Below are 17,891 nucleotides of genomic sequence, written 5' to 3'. Positions count from 1 at the left end.
CTTTCCTAAGGACTAATGATATTGAATATCTTTTCATGTGCCTATTGGTCATTGAGTATATCTTCCTTGGAGAAATGTCTATTTAAATACTTTGTCCATTTTAAGAGTGAGTCATTTTTGCTGAGTTGTAAAAGTTGTTTATATATTCTGGATCCTAGACCCTTTTCAGATATGTGAAAAGGATTCGATACAATTTTAACGCCCATTCATGATAAAAACTCTTAATAAGCTAAGAATAGATGAGAACTACAGCTGACATCATTCTCAATGGTAACATACTAAAAGCTTTTCCTTGGAAAATGAGAACAAGACAGTGCACTTCCTTTCACCAAGTTTATTCAACATTATATTGGAGGTTGTAATCAGTACATTAAGCAAGAAAAAGAAATAAAGGCATATGATTGGAAAGAAAGAAATTAGACTTCTTGGGGCACCTGGGTGGCTTAGTCGGTTAAGCGTCTGACTTCGGCTCAGGTCATGATCTTAAGGTCTGTGGGTTCGAGCCCCATGTCAGGCTCTGTGCTGACAGCTAGCTCAGAGCCTGGAGCCTGTTTCGGATTCTGTATCTTCCTCTCTCTCTGACCCTCCCCTGCTTGCACTCTCTTTCTCCAACTCTGAAAAATAAATAAAAAATATTAAAAGAAAAAGAAATACAACTTCTTGAAGATGATATATGAAAAGAATCTAAAAATAAACTATTGAATTAACAATAAATTAACAGTGTCCCTGGATTCCAAGTCAGTGTATCCACAATGGTTATAAAATAAAAAATTTTTAAAAATATTTGTTTATATTTGAAGGAGAGAGAGAGAGACAGAGTGTGAGCAGAGAAGGGTCAGAGAGAATGGGAAACACAGAATCTAAAGTAGGCTCCAGGCTCTGAGCTGTCAGCACAGAGCCCAACACGGGGCTTGAACTCAAGAACCTCGAGATCATGACCTGAGCTGAAGTCAGATGCTTAACTAACTGAACCGTTACCCAGGTGCCCCAGATTATAAAATAAATTTTAAAGAATGATTCACTTAATGATAACATTATAATACATCAAATTCCTAGAAAAAATTTAATGAAGAATGACTGCTATACAAAAATCTACAAAATAGTACTGAGACCAATAATGTAATAATGTAATGGAGATCAATAATATACCATGTTTATGAATCGGAAGAGTCAAGATTGTAGAAATCATCACTCCCCAATTTGATCTATAGATATAACGCAGTCCTACAAAATCCTGCCTTAATGTGGAAATGTATAGGCCAATGCTAAAAATTATATAGGGGGGCAGCTAGGCGACCAGCTCTTGATTTCTGCTCAGGTCATGATCTCACAGTCCTGAGATAGAGCCCTGGTCAGGCTCCTCGCTAAACATGGAGCCCGCTTAAGATTCTCTCTCCCCCTGCCCCTCCCCACTCAAAAAATATTAAAGTTTATATGGAAATGCAAAGGGCCAAGGATAGTCAAGAATATATAGATGAAGCACAAAGCTGGAATGGAGAACTTTTACCATCATTTATAAAGTCTTATTGTAAACCTATAGTAATTGAGTCAGTACGGTATTGGCATACATATAGAAAAATAGGCCAATGGACAGAATAGGGTCCAGAAACAGAAACACATATATGGTTACCAGATTCCTGAGAAATGTGCCACTGAAATGCAGTGGAACAATGGTCTTTTCAATAAATAGTATATGAGATTTGGCTATCCATATAGGAGAAACATGCATGTTGAAACTTACTCTGCTTCATATAAAGATAAATTATAGATGGTATGTAGAAGCAAATGGAAAAAATAATAAAGCTTCTAAAAGATAACAGACGAGATAATCTTTAAGACCTTGGTGGGGTAAAGACTTATTAAGTAGGACTTCAGAAGGGATTACTAAAGGAAAAATGGATCAATGAGAGTTTATGAAAATAAAGAACTTCTGTTCATGAAAAGATAGGAAGAGAGTGACTAGGATAAGCCACAGAGCAGGAGAGATCATTTTTAATAGAAATGTCCAACAAAGGATTAAAATCCAGAATATTAATGAACTCTCCTAAGTCCATAAGAAAAAGGCAGACAACCCAAGGTCAAATCGTTTAGACAACTATTTAGAAGTATCTTTAAACATTTTTTAACATTTTATTTATTTTTGCGAGACAGAGAGAGACACAACATGAGTGGGGGGGGGCAGAGAGAAAGAGAGGGAGACAGAGAATCCAAAGCAGGCTCCAGGCTCTGAGCTGTCAGCACAGAGCCCAGCACGGGGCTCGAACCTGTGAATTGTGAGATCATGACCTGAGCTGAAGTTGGAGGCTTAACCGACTGAACCACCCAGGTGCCCCTATTTCGTAGTATCTTTTAAAAATAAACATACATAGGGGCGCCTGGGTGGCTTAGTTGGTTAAGCGTCCAACTTTCGCTCAGGTCATGATCTCGCGGTTCGCGGGTTCGAGCCCCGCGTCGGGCTCTGTGCTGACTGCCAGCTCGGAGCCTGGAGCCTGTTTCAGTCTGTGACTCCCTCTCTCTCTGACCCTCCCCTGCTCATGCTGTCTCTCTCTCTCTCTCCTAAAAATAAATAAAAATATTTAAAAAAATAAAATAAAATAAACATACATATATCCTATGATCAGGCAATCCCGATCCTAGGTGTATAACCCCCAGAAATGATTGCTGTGTCCACCAGAGACTGTGCACAAGAATGGTCATAGCAGTGCTATTTATAACAGCTCAAATAGAAACCACTCAAATGTCCATTTACAATAAGATGGGGGAATAAACGGTTGTATCTTCATGCAGCGAAATCCTACACAGCAACAAAAATAAGCAAATAACCAATACAGAAAACAATTATGGATGAATCTCACATGTAAAATGTTGAGTGAAGGAAACCAGACACAACATAATCTAAACTATACGATTTGTATATACGAAGTTCAAAAGAGGGAAAACTAATCTATGGTGACAGGGGTCGGAATGGTGGCCATTTCTTGAAGGATTAGGGATGGGAAGACTACATGGAGGGGCTTCTAGGGAGCTCATGATGCTTTATTTCTTGGTCTGGAAAGTAGCTACATGAGTTAGGTGTGTATTTTTCTTGTATTTCTTTAGCACTTTTCAGTAATATGTTACACTTCAATAAAGAAGTTTAATTTCTTTAAAGAGATCTTATGGGGCACCTGAGTGGCTCAGTTGGTTAAGTGTCTGACTCTTGATGCTGGCTCAGGTTATGATCTCATGGTTTGTGAGTTCAAGCTCCACATCAAGTTCTGCCCTGACAGCATGGAGCCTGCCTGGGGTTCTACCTCCCTCTCTCTCTGTCCTTTCCCAGCTCATTCTCTCTCTCAAAAAATAAGTAAGTAAACTTAGAAATATAAATAAAGAGATCTTATATTTTTGAGATACATACTGAACTATTTATAATTTGCTTTAATACAGTCCAGTGAGGATGGTGTGTGTGTGTGTGTGTGTGTGTGTGTGTGTGTGTGTGTGTAGGGAAGTGGGGGAATGTATAACGGAAGGAGGTTAGCTACAAATCAATTATTAAAGTTTGTTTATGGGTGCATGAATGTTTACTATACTCTTTGCCTTTATATATATTTGAAAATTTTCATCCCCAAAGTGAAAAGATAGAAGTAAAAAGCCCCAAAGACCAGGGTTTATCAAGGGACATGGTGGAGATGGAATTTGCATATTCATCCACCTTGGATAGGAAGGGAAGTCACTAGAAGTGTCCTTTGCAGAAGGATCCAGAATCCTACTGGGAGACTATGTTTCAAGGTTGGGAATTAAGTCCCTGGCACACAGTGGCTGGAGAGTTATATATAAAAAGGGTTGTGGGGCGCCTGGGTGGCTCAATTGGTTAAGCTCAGGTCAGGACTTGATGGTTCAATTTGGTCTGTGAGTTCGAGCCCTGCGTTGACAGTGCAGAACCTGCTCTAGATTCTGTTTCCTTCTCTCTCTGTCCCTCCCCCACTTGTACTTTCTCTCTCTCAAAAATAAACTTAAAAACAAACAAATAAATAAATAAAAGGGGGTGAAAATCAATCCTGTCCCAGTAAGACAGCTAGTGAATTGCCCAGGAATCAGACAACTCTCTCAGAAGACAAGAACTTCAGCGACTAGGAGTCAGTCTTGTGTTAATTCCACCCGCGAGCCTCTCTTCTGACTGCGCTCGCCCCACAGTCAGCTCACCAACCCCCGTGGCTCCTATTGCTGCCCAGAGACTGATGATTCTCAGATCTCTCCTCTCCCAGGCATGCCAGGCCTGGGTGCTCACTACGTGCCAGGCGTGGGATCCCTTGGTTGAGTCCCAGAAACGTCAAACTCACCTCATTCCAAACGAGCTCTTCCTTTTCCCTTCTGAACTTCTCCATTTCAGGGGATGCTTGCCACCTGCCCCCTGTTACCAAGGGAAGAACCAGTGGGATCGTCCTTATTTGCTCCTCCTCCTCGCCTCTCCCGCATCAGCTGCGGGCAACTGTCTAGCGTATTCACCCAAATTCTTAGATAGCCTGACCTTTCTAAACCTGTGGCCAGCGTCCCAGATCGGACCCCTCATCTCTCCCACAGCCCCCTGTCCAGCCACCCTCCATGCCTCTCTATCTCCTAAGGGAGAAATGTCCAATTTAGAAAGGGAGCCAAATAGGAGCCATGCACCTAGAAGGTGTGGGCTCACTGGGACAAGCTGGCTTGGGCGGGTAGGGGGGTGCCTGCTGTAGATATTGGAGGATTAAAGGCTGATGAAAATATACTGTGTTGAGATCTGCTGGGGGTGTACAATTTAATAAGCACTTAATCTGCCCCCGTGGGCCATCCTGCAGGCATCACCCCTGTGCCTGACAACCTCCACCAAGTTTGTGCTGAAGTTGTACTGGCCCTGACGTTGGCTGCCTTGGAGGGGGGCCATCCCCAGCTACATCACATGGACCCCTGGCCCCTGGGCCCTGTCCAGCCCGACCTGCCAGTCATTGTGGATGCTATCAGCCAAATCCCGGGCCACTTCCTCAGGATAGCTGGATGTGGCCCTGGCCAGGTAGAGCTGGTGGCCAGAGCCCTGGGCGGACCGTTCGGTGAGTGCCAGCGGCAGGTGCTGAAGGGCACCCTGCTGCCGGGCGTTGTGGCCGAAGATGCAGGTGCAGGCAGGCTGCAGGAAGCTCTGTGTGTCCCCCGGGAAGGGGCCCAAGCACTGGTGGCTGGTCACATCCTTGCCCTCCCGCCAGCCAGGAGGTGGGCGGGGGGCAGCAGCAGGAGGAGGGCAGCCGAGAGAAGCCCACGCGTGGCCACGGAGCTGCAGAGGTGGGGCGGGGTGGGGGGACAAGCTCACGTGGAGTGGAGCCCGAGAAGGGAGTGCAGGACACAGATCTTGACAGCTTCTCACGCCCTTGCTCCTCTCAGCCTCCCCACTGCTGACTCAGTCACACCTGGCTCTCTTTCTAGCACCTCTGCCTCCTGCCTGGGGACATCTTCTCGGCAGCAGTGGAGCAAGGGTGGGGTGCAGAGCAGGAGCTGAGGGCACTCAGGGGCTCTTGGGAAGGGAATAGACCCCATTCCGAAGCCAGTGGGTCTTGGTCACAAGTGCATGACCAACCATTCCAGAGTGCCCAGGACAGGGACTGTCAATGCTCAAGTCGGAGAAGCCTGGGCAAAGCAGGGCGAGCTGGCTCCCCAGCCATTCACCCAGCCAGTGCTGAGCTTGATTGTGTGAGAAGTGGGTCAGAGGCCCTCTAGATGCTGCCGAGTCACGTGGCTCTGGCCCCACTGTGGCCCCAGCACCTCTGGGACCTTGGGACCTCGGACAGACGGCTGCGTGCACTGTGGTCATTGTCACCCGTGTTCTCACGCTGGTGGGGGACCCCAGGGGACCCCATGCAGCTCGTGGTCTCCATGTCCTCACCCTTCTGCGGCACCGTGTCCTTGCTCTGCTTCTAGGCCTTTCTGATGGTCAGCACAGGTTTGCACAGTGCACAGAGGGCTTGCCTGCCTACCCACAAGCTAACTGGCTGGCTTCTCAGTTCCTTATTTCTGGAGCACGGAACCTACCAAGTCCCCCAGAGCTGGGTGTCTATTTTACAATCCTCATTTAGAATATGAATACTAAATGCAGTCAGAATAACAGCTGACATTTGTTGAGTCCTTACCACGTGCCAGGCCCCCTGCTAAGCACTTGGCATATAGGAATCCTCACCACAGTCCCATAAACCAGCCTTATGATTTTCCTGTTTTACGGATGGGGAAACTGAGGTTCAGGGGAGGTTCCATAAGTTGCGGAGCTGGTAAGTGGCGAGCCAGCATCCCTGACTTTCTTGAAGCCTTTCTGGATTCTGCATTTAACAGGGACTAACCATGGACAGTGTGTGGCATCCCCTTGGCAAGGTATCTATAGCCCAAGGTGGAGGGTGCCAGGCTGCCGAGGTTGGAGAGGAGAGGCGGAAAGAAGGAGGTGAGGTGGGTGGAGAGGGCAGCCCTGGTTGGTAGAGGGCATCCTGGGAAGGAGGTTGGGCAACCTGGGTTGGAATTACCAGAGCTTATGTCCTCTGGCAGTGTGACCTTGCACGGTCCATCTCACCAGTCAATTGTTGGGACCCTGATGGTCATCATTCATGGCACTGCTGCTGCGTGATGGCTTAGCACTTGCCCTGGATGGCTGGATTAACCTTTACAAGATCCCTCATGAGTAGGTACCTTTATTCTTTTACTTTTATGTAGAAGGAAAGTGAGGCATTTGACAGGTGACGTGACTTGATGTGGTTCTGGAAGTGCCACCGTTTCTGGGGCCTCCTTCCCTCTCTTGGACTCCAGATACCTGGCTCTCCCACCAGCCTTCACCTGGATTGTCTCAGACCCTGCTTCCCGATGCTCTAGTTCAAGGCAGGGCTCAGCCAAGGGGAAAAAAGGATGCAGCTCCCCACTGCCCTTGCGCTTATGGAGGTAGGTGGACTCTTTCTGCTCAGCTCACAGGCTTACATCACCTCCACAGTATCTGTTGGGAGATGATTCCAATGGGTCCCTGTCTGTCTCCTGAATAGCTTTGGTTCTGGGCTACACTTTTGAGGACTTTTGCATAGCAAATGGCCCTGGAAGATAACGATCTTGCCTCCCTCCAAGGAGGGGCCATTTGCTAGCAGCCCCTTTAGAAGATTGGTGTTTCNAAAAAAAAAAAAAAAAAAAAAAAAAAAAAAAAAAAAAAAAGAAGATTGGTGTTTCCTAAACTCAGGGCTCCTCAGCTGTGACACATACGCATTGTGGTCACGGCACTCACCAGGACCTGCCTTCGAATTGGCCCCGTGGGACTTGGGGCGAGGAAACAGGAAGCTCACACTGCCCGCGGTGCCATGAACAACAAAGTCCTTGGTCTCTGACCCAGGCGTTTAGTATCTTCCTCCAGGAAAGTGGATTAGCCTCCATGGAGGGTGACATCTCAGACCTTCTCAGCTCTTTACGGTTGCAGTGATGAGGGTGGGTGCTACAGAGATGTGGCTTTCTGGAAGAGGGAAGAACAAGAGCCCCTGGGGGATAGAAGGCCCCATGGATGCTGTCACCCAAGTGGTGGTGGACGGTTGAGGAGTAATGGTCCCTCATTGTCCTTCCTATTACTGAGGCGATAGGGCTGGAGGTAGAAGGGAAACATGGTGCCTGGATGTCACTTGGGCTGTTGCTCAGGGCAGGCAGGAGGAGGCACGGCCAAGGAGTCCCCAGAGCTGACAGCTGACCACTCTGGGCAGATCCCGTCTGAGCCCAGGCCACTACAGGGCTGCTCGACACAGGATGGGCAGTGGCTACTGACATTTCTTCAGGTGACTGATAAATCCGTGTGGCCCTGGAGCTAATTTGTGGCCTGGACTTTGCTTTCTAGGCCATTTGTCCTTTGATAGGGGTGCTCCTGCTAAAAACCACTCCCCAGAAACTGATGGAGGGCCCGGCCTTCTGCCTCCTGCTGGTGCTCACAGCTCAGCAGTGAGCAGTGAGGTCACTGGGTGTGGCTGTCGCCAGGGAGGGACTCATCTCTCAGCTGCCCTGCTCTCTGGGCCACGGGGCTGGGAGAGGTATGTGGACCTATTTGGAACATTCGGTGGAGGTCAGTTGCGGCCAAGTGGGAGGAAGCTTCCTCTCCGCCAGCCAGCTGGAGTGGACTCGGGAAAAGCACACAGCTTGTAACGTGCAATCTACAGCCCTTTTTTAGCTCGTTGCGGATTTGGGTCTTCACCGTGCACTTTAATTCTCCGTGCACTTTGCTCTCTCTGTGACCTGGTCTTCCTGAAGCTCTCGGTGCCCCTCCACCCAAGGCTCGACTCCACTGGCCTAAGTAGCTCTTTGGTGTCTGGGACCCGGTTCCCACCCCGCAAACCTCCCAACTTCTCAGCACTGATCCGGCTAATTGATCTGAAGGTCTTGCCAGAAAGCAGATCCCGGAAGCCTGTGGAGCATAAATGTGGGGCAGGTGGAGGGCCTGGCTGGCCTCAGCTGCCTGGAGTTATAAAAAGAACAGAAGTGTCTGTGGCGGATGGATGACTAATGGTGACCGCAAGGGTTGTCACCATCAGCTGTTGGGCGAGATGATGTGCCTCGAGCCTCACTTCGTTCCCAAGGCATGAGTATCCCTGGAGACCTCTACCCTTTTCTACCTCCCGGTCTTCACGGTTGGGATTTAGCCATGATTTAGCCCTCAGGAAAGCGACACTCACCCAGGGCGTAGGGCTGAGGGAAGGGACCTCAGTGCTAGCCAGTCAGTACAACACACTTTGATTGAGCACCTACTGTGTGCCAGGCCTTAAGGAGACAACACCTGAGCCCTGCCTTTAAGACAATTTATAAGAAGGGGCGCCTGGGTGGCTCAGTTGGTTAAGCGTCTGACTTCGGCTCAGGTCATGATTTCACAGTTCATGAGTTCGAGCCCAGCATCCAACACTGTCAGTTGGGGAGCCTGCTTGGGATTCTCTCTTTCACTCCCTCTCTCTCTGCCCCTCTGCCACTCATGCTTTTTCTCTCCCTCTCAAAATAAACTTAAAAAAAAGAAAATGTATAAGAAATCCTTCAATAAGAAGTATGTGTCATAATGGGTCTGGGGAGGAATTGCCTGCTGACAGAGGGCTGAAAGAGGAGTCAGAGCTTGCCAGTGGAGGCATGGGGAAAGGCACCCCAGCCTCCGGAAACAGCATGTGCAAAGCCCTGGGGGCTGAGTCATGGGTGGTGGGCGCTCAGAGGCGCCGCAGTGGTGATCTCATCTGCACGCTCACAGTGCAGGGCAAGACGGGGACTGCCCAGAGCTCCCCAGCCAGTCAGCAGCAGAGTCCTGACGAGACCCTGGCCCCCTGGCATCCCCGCTGAGGTTTTTCTCTCGCCGGGCAAATGTTAGACATCGTACGAAACATCATCTTCACCACTGGAGTCACCAGCAGGCGTGCATTCAGGTCACCCAAGGAGCTGACATTTCCCGGGGCCCGGGCAGTGCTTCCCACAGTACCCCGTATATAGTCAGTGCTCAATAAAGGCCTCTCCCTCTTTTGGAGAACACAGATGACGACTGTCGACTCATGACGATTTTGAAGATGGGGCTTGTGAGAGCTCAGTGCCAATGGAAGGCAAGGATTCCACTGGCAGAGTGTGGGTGTCTGTGTGTGCCCCTCACCCTGCCCCTGTGGGCAGGTCATCCTGGAAATGAGCAAATGCGGGTTCACCTCCAACCCATCTGCCCTTTGAGTGGCAGAGAGTGAGGATTCTTAGTCACTCAGGGCATTCCATTTTAAGGGCTAGGAAGGAAGCAAAATGCCAATAATATTATGCCTCCTCTGGCCCAGCTGCCGAAGGGCTTCCAGATACATGGCCGGTATTGTGTGTATTCATCCTTGACGGGAGATAGATATTTCTAGTCTCATTTTCCAGATTTAAAAACCAGCTCCAAGAGGGGCCATAGGCCAGAGCAAGCTATTGGAGCAAAGGTGGCTTTGGGGGAAGAGAGAAAAGGCACTACCTCCATGGTATCATTTCAGAGACTCAGTTCCATCATTAAGATGCTACCGTGTTACGTATCCCATCACAGAAAATATGGACTTAGAAGAATATTCCACTTTTCTGAAATATGTCAAATATATGTTAAGATATATGTCTAGGGGCACCTGGGTGGCTCAGGCAGTTAAGCATCCAATTTTGGCTCAGGTCATGATCTCAGGGTTCATGGGTTCGAGCCCCGCATTGGGCTCTCTTCTGTCAGCACAGATTCCCCTTTGGATCCTCTGTCTCCCTCTCTCAGACCCTCCCCCTGCATGTGTGCATGTGCGTGCATGCTCACTCTCAAAAATAACCATAAAACAAGATATATGTCTGTATTTTATATTGATATATAATTTAATAACTGTATAATAAAATTATAAATTAAATATATAATAAACTACACATTTAAGTCATGATATAATTACATAATTTACAGTATATAATATATAAAACATAAATTATATATTAAAACAGATAATATGATTTGAAATATTATATAAAGATATATATTAAAAACATATATGTGGTATATTTTGAGAGGACAAAATACTATTATAAACACCCCTCACACTATGTCTTAACCCTTTCACCCCCTGGGCTCTAAACAACCCAGTACACGTCCATGGGTGACTCACGCCTCAGCGAGAGTGAGGAACTTGAGAGCAGATTTTACATCTCACTTGCTTTTTCAATCCTAATGCTGCTCCAGCCCCCTCATAGAAGGGGCGGCCGAGAGCCTTCTGGATGGGCCAGACTCCTTAACACACTTTCCGGCCCCTAAGAGGTGGGATCCTGCCCCACCCTCCCCACAAGCCCCAGGACACCTCCTCCAGGAAGCATTTTCCAGCTGCACAAATGTGGGTTTGGCACCCCTTCTCTGCGCCCTCACGGTACCTGTGCCTCCCCCCAGCCCAGGAACACCCTCACTAGGAGCTCAGAGCACAGCCTGGTCTGCTGTGGTCACCTCTGGGTCCCTGGCGTCCAGCACAGAGCCGGGACAGGGGGCGTGCTTGTTAGGTGCTGACCATGAGTTAGAGGATGGGGCAGGGAGGGTCGTGTACGGGAGCTGTGAGGGTATCTCGTGAGCAGCCACGTGCTTCTGAGGATGGCCTCAGCCTTGGACGGGAACTGGCGGCGAGGGACTCGAAGGTAAACTGCCGCGAAAGGTTGTGGGGGGGGGGGGTGGTGTCTGGAAGCTTACCTTGCTCTTCAAAAGGGACACCAGAAAATGCAGAATTCTGTGGGACAAATGTCCTCAGTTCTTCAAACCAAAAAATGGAGAGGAGGGAAAAAGAAAGATAGGAAAATTATTTAGATTGGGGGTCAATGAACCTTTTCCGTAAAGACCAAGTAATAAATATTTTAGCCTTTGCGGCTCATCCTGGCTCTGTAGGAACGACTCCACTGTGCCTGTGTAGCAGGAGATGAGGCCAAGGAAGTGTAAACAAGTGAAGGTGGCAGGGTGTGTTTATAAAAACAGGCCCTGGGCTGGGTTTGGCCCTATGTGCAGTTTGCCTACCCGTGGCATCTTTTCTGAGACACACCAGCCAAGCACATGGTGTGGACTTTGTTTGCACCCTGATTTGAATAAACTGTGTCTTCAAAACAAAAGAAAACAAAAATTTTTATGATGGGGGAAGTTAAGCAAGTAAGTAGAGAGCCAGAGAGAGAGGGAGACACAGAGTCCAAAGCAAGCTCCAGGCTCTGGCCTGTCAGCACAGAGCCCTCCCTGGGGCTTGAACTCATGGACCTCAAGATCATGACCAGAGCTGAAGTTGGATGCTTAACCAACTGAGCCACACAGATGTCCTTGAGATTTGCTTTAAAATAACCCAGGATGTGTGGTGGGGAGGGGGTAACAATGAAACAAGACCAGTCTTGTGCTAACAATGATGGAAATGGAGTGTGGGTAAATGTTGGCTGTGGGGGAGGGTGGGGATTGGGGCAGCTTCATACTACTGTCTTCCTTTGTGTTATGGTTGAAAATTTGCACAATAAAAATTTTAAAAAGAGGGGATAAGAAAAAAACTTCCTTTTCCATTGCCTCTGGTCATCATTGCAGTTGGTGAACATATGCATTTGGCTGGCTCCACTGCAGCCATTTTGTGACTAAGAGGGGACAAGCCTGAGGCCAAGAGTAACTGCAAACATGGCAGAGTAGAAGGAAGAAGGAGCTAGGGTGCTGGGTGCTTCTGTTTGGCTGCCAAATTAACCAAGCTGGTTAATTAACCAAGCTGGCCTGCTTCAGTACTGCATGTTATATGGTGTAATAAATTAAGCCATATGTATTTATCTGGTTACACATAGCCCAACTGATATAGAGAAAGGACTAGAACGGAGGCCTGGCCCGCCTTTGCTGGCAGGAGGCTGCCATGGCATCTAAGAGGATGCCAGGGTTAGAAGGCAGGCTGGTGAGCAATGAGTCTATGCCAAATCTCTCTGAGATCTTCTATTACAACCAAGGGGGTCCAGGAAATAGAAGAGGGTCCTTATTTCCTGCTTGCCTCTCTTGAGCCCTGGCGGCGGGGGTGCTGTGCTGGATTTTGATTTGCAATTATAAGCCTACAGTTTCGGGGAGAGTAACTGGCAGAAACAGGATTCCGGAAGGGCAGCTGGCTTTTCTGGCACCCCTCCTTACAAGGACGAGGAGCCCTCCTGTCCCCGAACCCCTCGCCACGCAGTACCGGCAACCATATGACATCGACACACAGGGCACAAACAGCATTGTTTCTAGCTGATCTCATGCTTCAGCCGGTCTCGGGGGTGTCAGCTGTTCCGTAATGTATGACAAATCACCGTGGTTGACTTAACCCGTCCAGGTCTCCTAGATACGGTCACCAGACACTAGCCAAGAAAAGTGCAGAGGGAATGCGGGGGTGGGGAGGAGGAGGAGGAGGAGGGGGATGCAGAGAAGGGCCACAAGGCACGGTCTCTGGATGCTCCTGAGCTGTGTCCAGACCCAGACTTCAGATATGGCCCAATCCCAAGCTTTACATACAGGGGAGAGGAGGGGAGGGTGGCAGCCTTTAGCGAGGAGCAGGTCCCGGATCCCTCCGTGAGTTTGTCCTTGTCCTAATTTGGCCTTGAGTTTCAAAGCTTTGCTTAGAATAGTGCTTCTCATATTTGTGCATGCACTAGAATCCACTGGAAGTTTTGATAAAGCACAGGTAAAGCACCTTGCCTCCTATGCTCATTGAATAGGTCTGGGGTGGGGCCCAAGAAGTCCCATTTATAACACCTATGTGACACTGATTCTGACGGTCAGGGGGACCCTGATTTGAGAACTCCTGACCTAGAACTTCTTTTTTTTTTTTAGGATTTTTTTTAAATTTATTTTTTTATTATTTAAAATTTTTTTTAATGTTTTATTTATTTCTGAGAGAGAGAGAGACAGCATGAGCAGGGGAGGGTCAGAGAGAGAGGGAGATACAGAATCTGAAACAGGCTCCAGGCTCTGAGCTGGCAGTCAGCACAGAGCCCGACACGGGGCTCGAACCCACTAACTGTGAGATCATGACCTGAGCCGAAGTCGGAGGCTTAACCAACTGAGCCACCGAGGCACCCCAAGATTTTTTATTTTTAAGTGATCTCTACTACCAAGGTGGGACTGGAACTCACAACGCTTAGATCTACAGTTGCATGCTTTACTGACCAAGCCAGCCAGGTGCCCACGGCCTAGAACTTCTTAGTAGGATTGTGGTTCTCAGGGGTCGGGAGGAAGAGATCCACACCTTTGTTCTTCCCTTAGGAATGGGGTGAGAACCATATGATGAGTAGCCAAAGGTCCAAGGTCCTCAGTGGAGGGGGGGGGAGGGTAGAGAAACTAACAGAAACTAACAGGATGATATTCTAGGATCATCTGACCAGGAGCTAGGTGGCTTGGGGTGTTATCTTGCCCCTGAACAAACCTACTCTGTGGTCTCAGGGAAGTTACCTCTGCTTTCTGGGCCTCAGTTTACCCCCTCTAAAAAAATGAGCAGTTGGCACTTTTCTGTATGTGTTCTTGTTTTCACAACAGAAAAATATCTATTTATTTTAAAGTTCATTTATTTATTTTGAGAGAGAGAGAGAGAGAGAGAGAGAGAGAGAGAGAATGCACTTCTGCCAGTGAGGGAGGGGCAGGGAGAGAGAACCCCAAGCAGGCTCTGCCCTGTCAGTCAGGAGCACCACTCAGGGCTTAATCCCATGAACCTTGAGATCATGACCTGAGCTGAAATCAAAAGTCGACTGCTTAACTAACTGAGCCCTCTGGGAGCCCCTTCCTCTTATCTTTTCTTTTTTTATGTTTATTTTTAAGAGTGAGAGAGAGACAGAGTGCAAGTGGAGGAGGGGCAGAGAGAGAGGGAAGACACAGAATCCAAAGCAGGCACCAGGCTCTGAGCTGTCAGCACAGAACTCAACACAGGGCTTGAACTCACAAACTGAGATCATAACCTAAGCTGAAATCAGCTGCTTAACGAACTGAACTACCCAGGAGCCCTTTCCTTTTATCTTAAAAAAAAAATGTTTTTTAACGTTTATTTACTTTTGAGACAGAGAGAGATAGACACGAGCTGGGGAGGGGCAGAGAAAGAGGGAGACACAGAATCTGAAACAGGCTCCAGGCTCTGAGCTGTCAGCACAGAGCCTGATGCGGGACTCCAACCCACGGACTGCGAGATCATGACCTGAGCCAAAGTCGGATGCCTAACAGACTGAGCCACCCAGGCTCCTCTCCTTTTATCTTTTTAGAAACCTTTCCAGGGGTGCCTAGATGGCTTGGTAGGTTAAGCCTCCAATTCTTGATTTTGGCTCAGGCCATGATCTCACGGTTCGTGAATTCGAACCTCTCATCGGGCTCTGTACTGACAGTGCAGAGCCTGCTTAAGATTCTCTCTCTCCCCCTCTCTCTCTGCTCCTCCCCTGTGCACATGCCCTATTTCTCTCAATAAACATTAAGAAAAGGAAGATAAAGGAAGACAAACTGAACCATGTGACCTCTAAGGGGGTGAGGGTGTAGGCACCATGATGTACTCCGAAGACTGTGGGCTTTGGCTTGGACGCAGGTCTTCCACTGACCTTGCCCCGAGCCCCTTTCCTTCTGAGACCCCCATAATGCTCACTGATGACTCCGCTCCTTCACCCAGAGCACGCTTCTCTTTCCCATCTTACCTGGTTTTCAGGCTTTCTCTTGTGCCTGTTGTATCTTCCAGTTGGTTCCCGGCCGGGCAGTGCACGTAGTCTGCCTACCCCTGTCCCCTGCCAGCGCTTGGACAGAAAGAGCGCTGCGCAAATGCTGGAGGACTGTCAGCAAGAGAATCACTCAAGCCGTATTCCACAGTGCAAGACTCCCAAGGGGAGGGCCAGGGAACCCAGAACTTCCCTTTCTCGGAGGGTCCCCAGCTGATGCCTGTGGATTCTTTGCTTTGGCCCTGTTCACCTCCAGCGGGGGGTCTGCCACCCAGCCATTTCCTCCACCCTTGCCCAGACTCTGAGTTACGCTCCCATGTCCGCTCTTCCTAACAAAGGGTTCCTTAGTGGATGAGAGCGGGGACATACGATACTTGCCAACAAAAGCAACCGTTATGGCCCCAGGGAGGGAGGTGGGGGGAAAGACCCGGGGTGAGGTTTTGCTCTCTGCTTGCCAGGACTGGGCTCCGGGGGAGGCCCCAGCCCATTGCTCATGAGTCAGGCTTCTGGGGTCCCAGCTGCAGTCTGTCCCTCTTGACTTACTAAGCCTAAGGCAGGAAGAATGGGGCGGGGCTCAGGGAGGGAGCTAGGCAAGCCTCTGGGACGGGAAGGGAGAAGATCAGCAGTCACACACTGTGACTCTCCCTATCTGTCCCTGTAGGGCCCCCACTCTGCAGCTGGGAAAACTGAGACCCTGAGAAGGGAAGGTCATCTTATCCTGAGCTCATTTAGTGGATTTGTGGAGGGCCAGAATGGAAACGGTTCTAGCCTGGTCACCTCACAGCCCCTCCTCCACATTCCCATGGACATACGCACACACACACACACACACACACACCCCTCACATTCTTGCTCCATCTGTCCTCACACACAAAACCACAGTCTGGCTCTTGACTTAACAGATCTTAAAGGACCCGAAAGAGGAAAAAAAGGAACTCAGTTGTTTTTTTTTCCCCCTGAACTTAATATAGGTCAGTTTGTGATCGGCGGTGGGATGGAGCCCCACCCTGGGCTCTGGGCTGAGCGTGGAGCCTGCTTAAGATTCTCTCTCCAGGGGCGCCTGGGTGGCTCAGTCGGTTAAGTGTCTGACTTCGGCTAAGGTCATGATCTCACAGCTTGTGGGTTCTAGCCCCGCATCGGGATTCTGTCTCCCTTTCTCTCTGCCCCTCCCTCGCTCATGTTCTGTCTCTCTCTGACTCTCAAAAATAAATCAAACATTAAAATAAATAACCATTAAAAATTTTTTTAAAGATTCTTTCTCCCTCTGTCCCTCCCTCTCCCCCACTTTGCTTATGTGTATGCATGTAAACGCTCTCTCTCTTTCAAATTAATACATATATATATATATCAGTTTGCTGGTGTCATTTTCAAATAACTGGATGGTCTTAGGATTCCTTGGAATAGAAATGCTCTGCATTTCCACAGGACGTCAGAGTTTGTCTTGACTCCGTGAGCTTCATGGTTACCCCTTTGACAGATGAGGTATTGTAGCCCTTGGTCACACAGACTGTTCTTGGCAAAGCTCAGCCTCAAATAGGCTCCTCACCCCTAATCTTGTCTCTTTCTCTGGCTCAGCACGAGACCAGGATCCCAGCCCCACTGCAAATGAGCTCTGTGACCTGGGACACCACGTCAGCTCTCAGAACCTGCTTTCAGAAGTGCGCCAGCCCCTGAATACCTCATCACTGTGTGAGCACTGTCTCTTAGGAGGCCCTGAGCTAGGGCCTGGGGCCACGAGGATGAGGAATCCGGGTCTCTGTCCACCAGGCAGGAGCGCATTCAGAGCCTAACAAGGGTGCAGACTGGGAAGAGTGCAGGAACCCAAGTCCTCTCTCAGGGGGATCTATGGATTCCCCAAGAGAAGTGTGCTAGAGAATTTCCACCCACAAGTGGGCCTCCCTTTAAGAAAGCCCCACAACAGAATGTCTGGACTCAAAAGCAGAAAGATTAGGGGTCTTTCTACACTTTATACAAAGATTCTTTATTCCACAGTTCCTTTAAAAAAAAAAAAAATTCTTACTCCAATCCCCACCTCCGGCTTACGTGAAATGCAGTTCATTTGCAAATCGTTAGGAACACATTTATACCGAGAAGCAGGAGTTGGGCTGTGTGCCCTGGCTGGTGAACTGGCCTCAGCAACATTGCAAAACCAAATCCACTCTCATCTCTGACTCCCGGTTTTTCCCACCTTGGGCTATGGAGGAGCTCTTAGTGTCAGAGGTGGAGGGTCCGTATTTATTGAACACCTACTAGGTGCTATAGTTAACACTCCAAGGGAGGCCCAGGGCTAGGATTTCAATCAGGTCTGTCTGAGCACAAAGCCAGGGCTGTCCCCTCACCTCAACCAGACTCTTGACTAGGACTCAGGCCACTCCCTCCAATTGGGGGCACAGAGGCGTAGTCTGCCCTACAGGGGTAGATCCAGGGGGGGTCAAAAGTTAGCGGGGGGCATCAAGACTATTAGCAGAGAAAGGAGAGAGATACCCTCTTGTGGGAAGGAGAGGTGGTCACCGTCTCATGGCCCAAACGGAGTTGGACATCCCTCCGGCCCAGTGGCTCTGGAGAGAGGGCCCTGCGATCAAGTAAGGGGAGCAGAGGGGGACAAGGAAGGCGGCTACGGACCGTCACTCCGGGGGGAGCCCAGGCGGCTGGCTCCGCGTGGCACTTCCGATCCGGCACGACCGCGCTGGGCCAGGCTCCCCGGCCCCGCGCTCCGCCCCGGCCCCGCAGCGCCCCCCGCCCGA

General features: G+C 49.2%; 1 long non-coding RNA gene across 1 annotated transcript; it reads right to left on the bottom strand.

The window, feature by feature from the left end:
- Positions 1-361: 361 nt before the first annotated feature.
- LOC144243581 (uncharacterized) lies at positions 362-15,642 on the bottom strand. The gene is made up of 4 exons (XR_013338685.1): positions 15,130-15,642; positions 11,180-11,239; positions 4,320-4,390; positions 362-614 (listed from the first exon to the last, which is right to left on the bottom strand). It is a non-coding gene; the product is annotated as an uncharacterized LOC144243581 (long non-coding RNA).
- Between the last annotated feature and the right edge of the window lie 2,249 nt (positions 15,643-17,891).

The sequence above is a fragment of the Crocuta crocuta genome, unplaced genomic scaffold, assembly GCF_008692635.1.
Source record: "Crocuta crocuta isolate KB4526 unplaced genomic scaffold, BGI_CrCroc_1.0 scaffold167, whole genome shotgun sequence".
Lineage (NCBI taxonomy): Eukaryota > Metazoa > Chordata > Mammalia > Carnivora > Hyaenidae > Crocuta > Crocuta crocuta.
Note: the sequence above shows the minus strand (reverse complement) of the source record. Positions and strands in the feature narration are given on the sequence as shown.